We start from the raw sequence: 11,145 nt of genomic DNA, 5'->3' as shown, positions 1-11,145 counted from the left end.
TGTCACTGTCGGTGTCAAAACCGGCGGATCTCGGGTAGGGGGTCCTGAACTGTGCGTCTAGGCCGGATGGTAACAGGAGGCAACAGACACGAAGTTTTACCCAGGTTGGGGCCCTCTTGATGGAGGTAAAACCCTACGTCCTGCTTAATTAATATTGAAGATATGGGTGTTACAAGAGTAGATCTACCACGAGATTAGAGAGGCTAAACCCTAGAAGCTAGCCTATGGTATGATTGTATGTTGTGATTGTTGTCCTACAGACTAAAACCCTTCGGTTTATATAGACACCAGAGAGGGTTAGGGTTACACAAGGTCGGTTACAAAGGAGGAGATATCCATATACGTATTTCCTAGCTTGCCTTCCACGCCAAGTAGAGTCCCATCCGGACACGAGACGAAGTCTTCAATCTTGTATCTTCATAGTCTAACAGTCCGGCCAATGGAGATAGTCCGGCTGTCCGGAGACCCCTAATCCAGGACTCCCTCAGTAGCCCCTGAACTAGGCTTCAATGACGATGAGTCCGGCGCGCAGTTGTCTTCGGCATTGCAAGGCGGGTCCCTTCTCTGAATACATCACAGAAGAATTTTAATACGAGGATAGTGTCCGACCCTGCAAAATAAGTTTCACATTCCACCATAGAGAGAATAATGTTTTCGCAGATCTAATTTGCTAGCTTATTTTAGCAACACGATGTTATGTTATGGCCCGGTGATTATTCGAACCGTTTCTTTTAACCTGCCCCGCACATAATGCGAGGCAGTTTTTCGACACGTCTTGTCAAAGCAGAGATCGTGTCCCCTTATTACGGGATTTTCATCAATACAGGTGTGGGTAACCCAACCGCGCCATCAATTGCGGCGCTTGGGAGATAAGCGAGTTTTACCAGGCAAGTGGGGACGCTTAATTTTCTCCGCCCATATAAAGGGATAAGGATTCACCTTTCTATCCACGCCTTCTTCCTCCTCTGCACATCTGCTGCCGCACACTCGAGCTCTAGCGCCCAAGCTCTCACTTCCATCTCAACCTTCTCCGACCATGTCCGGAGCGGGAGGCAAGTGGATGGTCTCCTCCATCACGGAGGGAGACGTCAAGAAACTGAGGAGAGCCGGATACCTGCCCAACGACATCGCGCACCGGCTCCCAGATGAGGGACAGCTCATCCCCACCCCCGAGCCCCATGACAGGGTGGTATTCCTCACCCATTTCCTCCGCGGACTAGGATTCCCTCTCCATCCCTTCATCCGAGGGCTCATGTTTTATTATGGCCTGGATTTCCACTATCTGGCCCCGAACTTCATCCTCAACATCTCGGCATTTATCGTCGTGTGCGAGGCCTTCCTCCGCATCAAGCCCCACTTCAGCTTATGGCTGAAGACCTTCAATGTCAAGCCGAAGGTAGTGAGCGGCCGCCAGGCATAGTGCGGAGGCGCCATGGTGGGCAAGATGCCCAAAATCACATGGCTCGAGGGCACCTTCGTGGATACCATAAAGGGGTAGCAATCGGGGTGGTTCTATATCACCGAGCCGCGCGACCCTGCATGGGTAGCGGCCCCTGAGTTCCGATCTGGCATCCCCATGCGGCTCACCTCCTGGAAAGAGAAGGGCCTGTCCTGGGGTAATACAAAAGAGCTGACCGGACTCCAGTCATGTATTCAGAACATGGTGGACAAGAAGCTCAAGCTTGTCAACATAGTCCAGGTTATGCTCGTCTGCTGGATACTCCCGTGCCAACAACGGGAGTTTACCTTGTGGGAGTTCAATCCGGCGCAGCACCAAACTCTGAATAGGCTCTTCGATACGACTCATGAAGATGCCTGGAGGGTGTTGTTCAAGAGCACCGAGGTCTTCCCCCCATTACTGTGGATCGCGGATTCAGCGCGAAGCGCCACACCAGTGCGGTAAGTTGTTTTACCTTTTATAGGATATTTGTTTTCTATATAGATTGGCTCTATGCGGGATCTAAACTCCGGTGCCGTTAACAGGACTGGCAGAAGATGGCCGGACAAATCGACTGTCCGACTCCCTTGCCCGAAGGCCCTGCAGACGCCCTTCTGGCGAAGATATTGACTCCGGCCCCTTACAAGGTGCCGGAGAAGACCAAGAAGGCCAAGGGAGCTCGAAAGAGTTCCCGACGCTAGGCGTCGTCGGACTCACCGTCCGATGACTCTGCGGCGCACTCTTCCCCCGAAGACGAGGAAGAGGAAGAAGAGGCTCCCCCACTGACTGGGGGAGACAAGAAAAGGAAGGGCGCCCCAACTGGGGAGGCCGGAGGGTCCAAGAAGGGAAGGACGCTCCTTCCGGACAGCTCCACCGCCGCCGACGAAAGTGAAGACGAGTGGTTGCCCAGGGCCAGGCCCCAGGGGAGATCGTAAGTATTCGGATACCAAAGTAACCCATAGGATTCCTTTGTCGCATTGCTTTCCCTAATGCCGAACTCAATTGTGCAGGCCGCCCCGAGCCAATATCGAGGTATCCTCGGACGGCTCCCTGGGCTCGTCGGACATGGATAGCGATCCAGTCCCGACCGCCACCTCCCCTCATCCAGCCGACGACGCCGAGGTGCTGTCTCAAGAGGCACCGAATCGAGGGGGGATAGTCCCGGAGGCGCCTCAAGGCGACCTTCCAGACTCCGGGAGCCGAGGGGACGGGGTCCCCGAAAGCTCCGAGTTCGACCCTCAGCCGAACACCGCACCGGACCCTCCAACGGTTCCGAGCTCGGGCAGGTGGTCCCCTTCTAAGGGGGGTCAAACGCTTGTGCCGGTGACCTCTGTCCATCCAGAGGCACCGGACACTATGGTGGAAGCGCTTCGCAGCGCTCCCATCAAGGAGGAGCACCACACTATCATGAGTGCGGTGATCCAGAAGGTTCAGTCCGCCAAGAGCGGATTGATTGAAGCCTGTACTAGCCTTCTAACAGGCTTCGAGGTAAGTGTTTTAAAATGTAGTAGAAGTGTTACCGCATAGACAGTAGCCCCTGATGCTTTGTTCGGTGTTCGCAAAGAAAAGCCGAACAGAGGATCAAATAATATCGCAGGAGTGTAATATAAGTATGTCAATATGCATATGCAGGCTTCTCTACTGGCGTCCGCCGCACTAACTGCGGAGGTCGTCGTGCTGAAGCAGGACCTCGATGGGTCCAAGAAAGAGCTCGGCCTTGTCAAGAGGCAGCTCGAGGAGAACGAAGGTAAGTAATACCCCGTCTATAGATATATGTATATAAAAAAGGACGTGATTGCAAAATGACAGGATCATTGTATGTTTTGCCAGGGGCCACGACCGAGGTGGCAACCCTGAAGCAAGCGCTGATCAAGGCCAAAGATACAGCGGCCAAGGAGCGCACCGAGCAAGAGAGGCACGAGGCTCGGGTGGGCGAGGTGCAGCAAGAGCTCCAGGCTCTCGTGACGAAGCAGGAGGCATTGGATCTTGACTTGAAGACGCGAGAGTTTGAGCTTGCCGCGGCCCGTGAGAGCGCGAAGAGTGCCAAGGCCGAAGCCCAAAAGGCCCTCCAAGAGATCGACGCGATGAAGAAGACAGCGGCGGGTAAGGCTTTCTATATGCAAAGCAAGCATGTAAAAGTAATTTACCGATTACTTACCCGAATCCGGAGCTCTTCAGGAGCATTCGCAGATTTGCCCCGTAGTGTGTCCGATGCCGCACAATTTTACCAGGCAGAGGATGGAAGCTCAACGGAGAAGCTGTTCTGGTCTCAGTATGCTGAGGCTGAACATCCGGTGCCAATGAGCGACCAGCTGAAGCAGATGGTCGAGCTACATAAGGCGGCCGATCAGGCCGTGAAGGGCCTCATAGTCCGGCTGTGGCCTGGCGATGCCCTTCCGAACAGCTTCTTTGACCTGGTGAGGCGGCTTATGGATGCCTGCCCACGGCTGGAGGTCGTCAAGCGATTCGTCTGCATTGAAGGAGCACGCCAGGCTTTCGCCCGTGTCAAAACGCAGTGGGTCAAGCTAGACGCCGTGAAGCTGATCAAGGAGGGGCCACCGAAGGGCAAGGAGCACTGCCACCTCGAGATGTACTACAAGGGTGTTCTGCCGGGCGCCCGTCTTATCGCGGATGAGTGTTCACAAAATGTAATATTTGAATGAGACTTGCTCGTTTTTTATCCTGTGTGATGAAAACTTGTTTCATATGCGCTATGAAATGCTTGTGTGAATTTAAAATATTACCTTCTGTTTGGCTGTTTATCCAATCTGAGAGATGGCTAGTCCTCGGCTTCTGCCACCATACCACGAGTACTGGGGTGTTCGGGATAAACCTGAGCACTCTTGTTCCCATGTTTGGGTCCTTCGAGGGAGGTGCTCAGCACAACGAACAAGGCAACCGGACTAATAATGCTTTACCACTCTCACTTAGCCATAGAATTCTATAATTTTAAATTTCGGCGAAGCCCCTGGTATTCGGAAGGCCGAATTCGGGGCGCGATACACGCCTATAAGCCGGACAGAGCCGGCCCCTCGCCCTAAGCGGCATAAGTCTTTAGGGACTCGAAAAACCTCGCCGAACAGCGACCAGTCTCTCGCCTTATCATGACAGTTAGTTTTAGCTTTCTCTACTGAGGTGCTCAGCCCGGCAGAACTGGGGCACAATCGCAGTAGTTCTCCTAGCGCTACCTTAGCCGATAGAGCGGAACATAAGGTACCAAAACAAAGGAGCCGGGCAAACCCAACATTTGACCAAAGGCATGATTCGGAGCTGATGCATATAATGCTATAAGTTCGGGGTGCCGCACTTGTGAAAGTGTTCGGACTTTTCACACCATACTGTGGGTACGTAAGCCCCTAGTGCTTTGGCCGTACCAGAGTGTACGGTTGCAAGGCGTCGTTGATGAACACATAGATATATATAACAAGAATGCAATAATAGTCGTAATGTCATGCATTTTTTATTAAAAAATTGCATTACAGCAGAGTGATACAGATAGTGCAATAAGCAAAAGAGTAGGACTATGTCCCTTCTAAGGGCGAGCTGAGGAATGAGAAATCTGTAATCAACCTGGGGATTCCGTTGTATAACGTAGTTGTCTGCCGCCTTGGTTGCTGTATCATGTGTGCGGCAATAGAGCTGCCGGACGGTGTTTCCAGAGATTAAAGTCTTGAAAGAAAAAAAGAAAAAAAACCAAACGGGAAGCCCCTAGTGTGGTTTAGGCCGCGTTTTGGGGCGTGTCGCAGTTGTGCCCCCTCCTCCCCACCTGTGCCCATGGTAATTTTAATGTGTAATTATGTACGCGCGGCACGAATGACGCCATTGGGCTGGGATTGGGGTGGCTGCCGTATTGCTACACGAGCTCAGATCACACCAGGCGGTTTGTCTGCCGATTGCCCAGAGTGCGCTTGAAGGTGTCCGGGCTTTGAAACACCGAACTGGTAGATTGCCTTGAGAGGCTGCTTTGCGCTTCTGCTGCAAGGGCCGCGGTGTGCTCCTCTGTTCGGAGAGAGCGCTCTGTGTTTCCATTGACTGTGATAACTCCGTGAGGTCCTAGCATCTTGAGCTTGAGGTATGCATAGTGTGGTACCGCATTGAATCTAGCGAATGCGGTTCGTCCGAGCAGCGCGTGATAACCACTGCGGAACGGGACTATATCGAAGATTAACTCTTCGCTTCGGAAGTTATCCGGGGATCCGAAGACCACTTCCAGTGTAATTGAGCTTGTGCAGTGGGCCTCTACGCCTGGAATGATGCCTTTAAAGGTCATTTTTGTGGGTTTGATCCTTGAGGGATTTATACCCATTTTGCGCACTATCTCCTGATAAAGCAGGTTTAGGCTGCTGCCGCCATCCATAAGGACTCGAGTGAGGTGAAATCCGTCGATGATTGGGTCTAAGACTAGTGCGGCGAATCCGCCATGACGGATAATAGTGGGGTGGTCCCTGCGATCGAAGGTGATTGGATAGGAGGACCAGGGGTTGAACTTTGGGGCGACTGGCTCCAACGCATATACGTCCCTAAGCGCACGCTTCCGCTCCCTCTTGGGGATGTGGGTTGCGTATATCATGTTCACTGTCCGCACTTGCGGGGAAAACCTCTTCTGTCCTCCAGTGTGCGGCTGCCGGGGTTCTTCCTCGTCATTGCTATTCGGCCCCTTGTCCTTGTTTTCAGCAATTAACTTGCCGGCCTGCTTGACCACCCAACAATCCCTGTTGGTTTGATTGGCTGGCTTGTCTGGGGTGCCGTGTATTTGACATGAGCGATCGAGTATACGGTCCAAGCTGGACGGACCCGGCGTACTTTGTTTGAACGGCTTTTTCCGCTGACCGGGTTTAGAGCCTTTGAATCCGGCATTGACTACCGTATCCTCAGTACTTTCGCTGTTAATGTGGCGCTTATGCTTGTTGCGACGTGACCTGCTATTGCCGTCCTTGGTATCGGAGGTACCATGGTTCCTTGATATGTTATTACTGCGAGCCAACCAGCTGTCTTCTCCCGCACAGAAGCGGGTCATGAGCATCGTTAGAGCTGCCATAGATTTCGGCTTTTCCTGAACAAGGTGCCGGGCTAGCCACTCGTCTCGGATGTTGTGCTTGAAAGCGGCTAAGGCCTCCGCATCCGGACAGTCGACAATTTGATTTTTCTTTGTAAGGAACCGAGTCCAGAATTGCCTGGCCGGCTCTTCTGGCTACTGAATTATGTGGCTCAAGTCATCAGCGTCTGGTGGTCGCACATAAGTGCCCTAAAAGTTGTCGAGGAATGCGGCCTCTAGATCTTCCCAACAGCAAATGGAGTCTGCTGGCAAGCTATTAAGGCAATGCCACGCTGGTCCTTTGAGTTTTAGTGGGAGGTACTTGATGGCATGTAAGTCATCACCGCGGGCCATGTGGATGTGGAGGAGGAAGTCCTCAATCCATACTGCGGGATCTGTTGTGCCGTCGTATGTTTCAATGTTTACAGGTTTGAAACCTTCTGGGAATTGATGTTCCATTACTTCGTCTGTGAAGCATAAGGGGTGTGCGGCGCCTCTGTATTGGGCTATATCGCGACGCAGCTTGTATGGGTCCTGCCCGCTGTGTTCGGCCCGGCCGGATTTGCTTTTACTGTATCTGGCGTGACGTTTACCGTCTCGTAGAGTGGTGCGCCCTCGTGGTCCGTAGATCGAACTTGAATGATTTGCTTTGTCCTCCAATATGTCTCGCAGGTCTGGCGTATCTCCCCATGCCTTTTTATTTGGATGGCATTGGGTGGTGGCTGAACCTTTGGCTGGAATGCCTCTCTATCGCGGCCACGAGGTGGCCGATCAGCCGTATCATACGCTTCTTCCTCCAGTCGGGGTAGTAACCTACGCCTTGGCTAACTCTTGGAGGGACGCTCGAGTTTATATTCCTCGGCCGCGAGGACTTCAGTCCATTTGTCAGCTAGCAGATCTTGATCAGCTTGAAGCTGCTGCTGTTTTTTCTCCAGGCTATTTGCCGTGGCCATAAGCCTGCGCTTGAAGCGCTCTTGTTCGACGGGATCCTCTGGTACGGCGAATTCATCGTCGCCGAGGCTTGCCTCGTCTTCGGAGGGGGGCATGTACTTGTCATCCTCCTCCTCTCCGGCAGCCGCCCTTTCAGGAGAGCTGGCTCCTTCATCCTCCATCTCTAAATCTTGCTGGAGGGGATTGTTGTTGTGTTCGGCGCTATCCGGAGTGTTATTATCTCCTGTGCCGGTATCACCACTTTTGCTTTGGCGGGACTTAGAGCGGCACCACTGACGTCGGCGCTTGGGTTGCTTCTTGGAGGGGTCATCCTCCGCTATCTCGTCGTCGTTTCCTTCATTGGGTGTATCCACCATGTATATGTCATACGACGAGGTGGCTTTCCAGTGCCCTATAGGTGCTGGTTCCTGTTCGTCTCCTACATCGTCGTCCATATCGTTGATGTCTTCGGAGTCGAAGTCGAGCATGTCGGTTAAATCATCGATAGTGGCTACAAAGTGGGTGGTGGGTGGGCGTCGAATTTCTTTGTCGTCCGCATCCCAATCCTGTTGGCCATAATCCGGCCAGGGCTCTCCTGACAAAGAGAGAGACCTTAGTGAATTCAGAATGTCGCCGAAGGGCGAGTACTGAAAGATATCCGCGGCGGTGAATTCCATGATCGGTGCCCAGTCGGATTCGATTGACGGGGGCGCGGATGGTTCGGGGTCCGGAAGAGAGTCAGGCACCTTGGAGTCACGGGCTGCGCAGAGGATTATGCTGGTGTTTGGCTCGATCGCCGTTGAGACTGCAGCCCCTGAGGCGGTGTCTAGCAACCCGTCCTCGATTGGGCAACTGGCTCCGAGGTAAAGGGGTGGAGCTGATGCGGGCGCGGCCTCTGGGGTACCATCCGGTGGTAAAGCTAGGTCATACCCATCGCGACAGTGCGGCGCGCCCGGCTGTGGCTCGAATCCGTCGAAGATCAAGTCCCCACGGATGTTGGCCGTGTAATTCAAATTTCCAAATCTGACCAGATGGCCAGGGGCATAGCTTTCAATCTGCTCCAAATGGCCAAGCGAATTAGCCCGCAGCGCAAAGCCGCCGAATACGAAGATCTGTCCGGGGAGAAAAGTATCACCCTGGACCGCATCGCAACCGATGATAGTAGGAGCCATCAAGCCTAACGGCGATGACACAGAGGAACTCTCAATGAAAGCACCAATGTCGGTGTCAAAACTGGCGGATCTCGGGTAGGGGGTCCCGAACTGTGCGTCTAGGCCGGATGGTAACAGGAGGCAAGGGACACGAAGTTTTACCCAGGTTTGAGCCCTCTTGATGGAGGTAAAACCCTACGTCCTGCTTAATTAATATTGAAGATATGGGTGTTACAAGAGTAGATCTACCACGAGATCAAGGAGGCTAAACCCTAGAAGCTAGCCTATGGTATGATTGTATGTTGTGATTGTTGTCCTACAGACTAAAACCCTTTGGTTTATATAGACACCGGAGAGGGTTAGGGTTACACAAGGTCGGTTACAAAGGAGGAGATATCCATATACGTATAGCCTAGCTTGCCTTGCACGCCAAGTAGAGTCCCATCCGGACACGAGACGAAGTCTTCAATCTTGTATCTTCATAGTCTAACAGTCCGGCCAATGGAGATAGTCCGGCTGTCCGGAGACCCCCTAATCCAGGACTCCCTCAGTCACAAACAGCCCTAGAGTTCATACTAGAATAACACCTTAAGGTACAAATCAACCAAAACCCTAATGTCACCTAGATACTCCAATGTCACCTCAAGTATCCATGGGTATGATTATATGATATGCATCACACAATCTCGGATTCATCTATTCAACCAACACATAGAACCTCAAAGAGTGCCCCAAAGTTTCTACCGGAGAGTCAAGACGAAAACGTGTGCCAACCACTATGCATAGATTCCCAAGGTCACGGAACCCGCAAGTTGATCACCAAAACATACATCAAGTGGATCATAGAATACCCCATTGTCACCACAGGTATCCCACGCAAGACATACATCAAGTGTTCTCAATTCCTTAAAGACTCAATCCGATAAGATAACCTCAAAGGGAAAACTCAATTCATTACAAGAGAGTAGAGGGGGAGAAGCATCATAAGATCCAACTACAATAGCAAAGCTCGCGATACATCAAGATCGTACCACCTCAAGAACACGAGAGAGAGAGAGAGAGAGAGAGATCAAACACATAGCTACTGGTACATACCCTTAGCCCCGAGGGAGAACTACTCCCTCCTCGTCATAGAGAGCACCGGGATGATGAAGATGACCACCGGAGAGGGATTCCCCCTCCGACAGGGTGCCGGAATGGGTCTAGATTGGTTTTCGGTGGCTACGGAGGCTTCTGGCGGCGGAACTCCTGATCTATCGTGCTCCTCGAAGGTTTTAGGGTATATGGGTATATATGGGAGGAAGAAGTACGTCGGTCGACCTCCGGGCTGTCCACGAGGCAGGGGGGCGCGCCCAGGGGGTGGGCACGCCCCCACCCTCGTGGGCAGCCCGGGACTCTCCTGGTCCAACTCCGATACTCCGTGGGCTTCTTCTGGTCCAAAAATAAGTTCCGTGAAGTTTCAGGTCAATTGGACTTCATTTGATTTTCCTTTTCTGCGATACTCTAAAACAAGGAAAAAACATAAACTGGCACCGGGCTCTAGGTTAATAGGTTAGTACCAAAAATGATATAAAAGTGTCTAATAAAGCCCATAAACATCCAAAACAGATAATATAATAGCATGTAACAATAAAAAATTATAGATACGTTGGAGACGTATCAGCGCTTTGGTGGGTTGGCATGCATGGAAAAGGTGGCTGTGCTACAGGGTGCGCTTGTCGCCTCCGTGCGTCGTGCGCCCCCTATGTGCAATATAGTAGGGTGGCGGGAAACAGGTGAGGAAATGCCGGGAAACGGTGCCGTGTTCATAAAACGCCATCAATTAATGGAAACTTAGCATCGAGCTAGCACAGGAAGTAGATGATAATCAGATGAACACGGACCACACTAGGGATCCCGTCGGTGATGAATTCATCAATCCCAAACGGTTGAATACTAGCAAGTGTTTTCCCACAACACACACGGCCTATTCCATCACAAATAGGCCAGATGGATCAATTGTATGCCACGTATCGCACATTGTCAAAAAGTAATGCGGTAGACCTTCTTTAACATGTGTTAAAAAAACAAGGACCTCGAGGTTAACCTAATTTAACATCGACACAACTTCCCATCCAGTCACCCATCTGATGGCTGCTCCAGCCTGAGCACACTTAACTTGATAGTTTTCTTACATGAGCTACTGGTGGAACAGCTAGTCCTTGCTAATAGGAATGCCTCTTCGCATCCTTATGGCGCATCCGGATGGCCGCCTGTCCCACAATGGCCAATAGATGTTGAGTAGACAGAGCATATCACATACGTCTTATTAGAAGCAATCGTCTGTGTTATTCTCGGTCTTCGCACACATTTCTGATTACAGACCTGTTTGCCGCGTATCACACACATCTTGTTATATTGAACCGTTTCTGTTCTCTTACCTAATCATAAACAGTTCATCCAAGTGAACCATATGCTGTACATCGCACACACCTTGATCAGGTTGTCCGTTTCTTTTGTGTTGCCTAATCACAAACAGTTCATCCGAGTGAACCATATGTTGTGTATCGCACACGCCTCCATCTGGCTGCCCATTTCTTTTGTGTTGCCTC

This window comes from Triticum dicoccoides, chromosome 7A, assembly GCF_002162155.2.
Source record: "Triticum dicoccoides isolate Atlit2015 ecotype Zavitan chromosome 7A, WEW_v2.0, whole genome shotgun sequence".
In the NCBI taxonomy this organism is placed as follows: Eukaryota; Viridiplantae; Streptophyta; class Magnoliopsida; order Poales; family Poaceae; genus Triticum; species Triticum dicoccoides.
Note: the sequence above shows the minus strand (reverse complement) of the source record.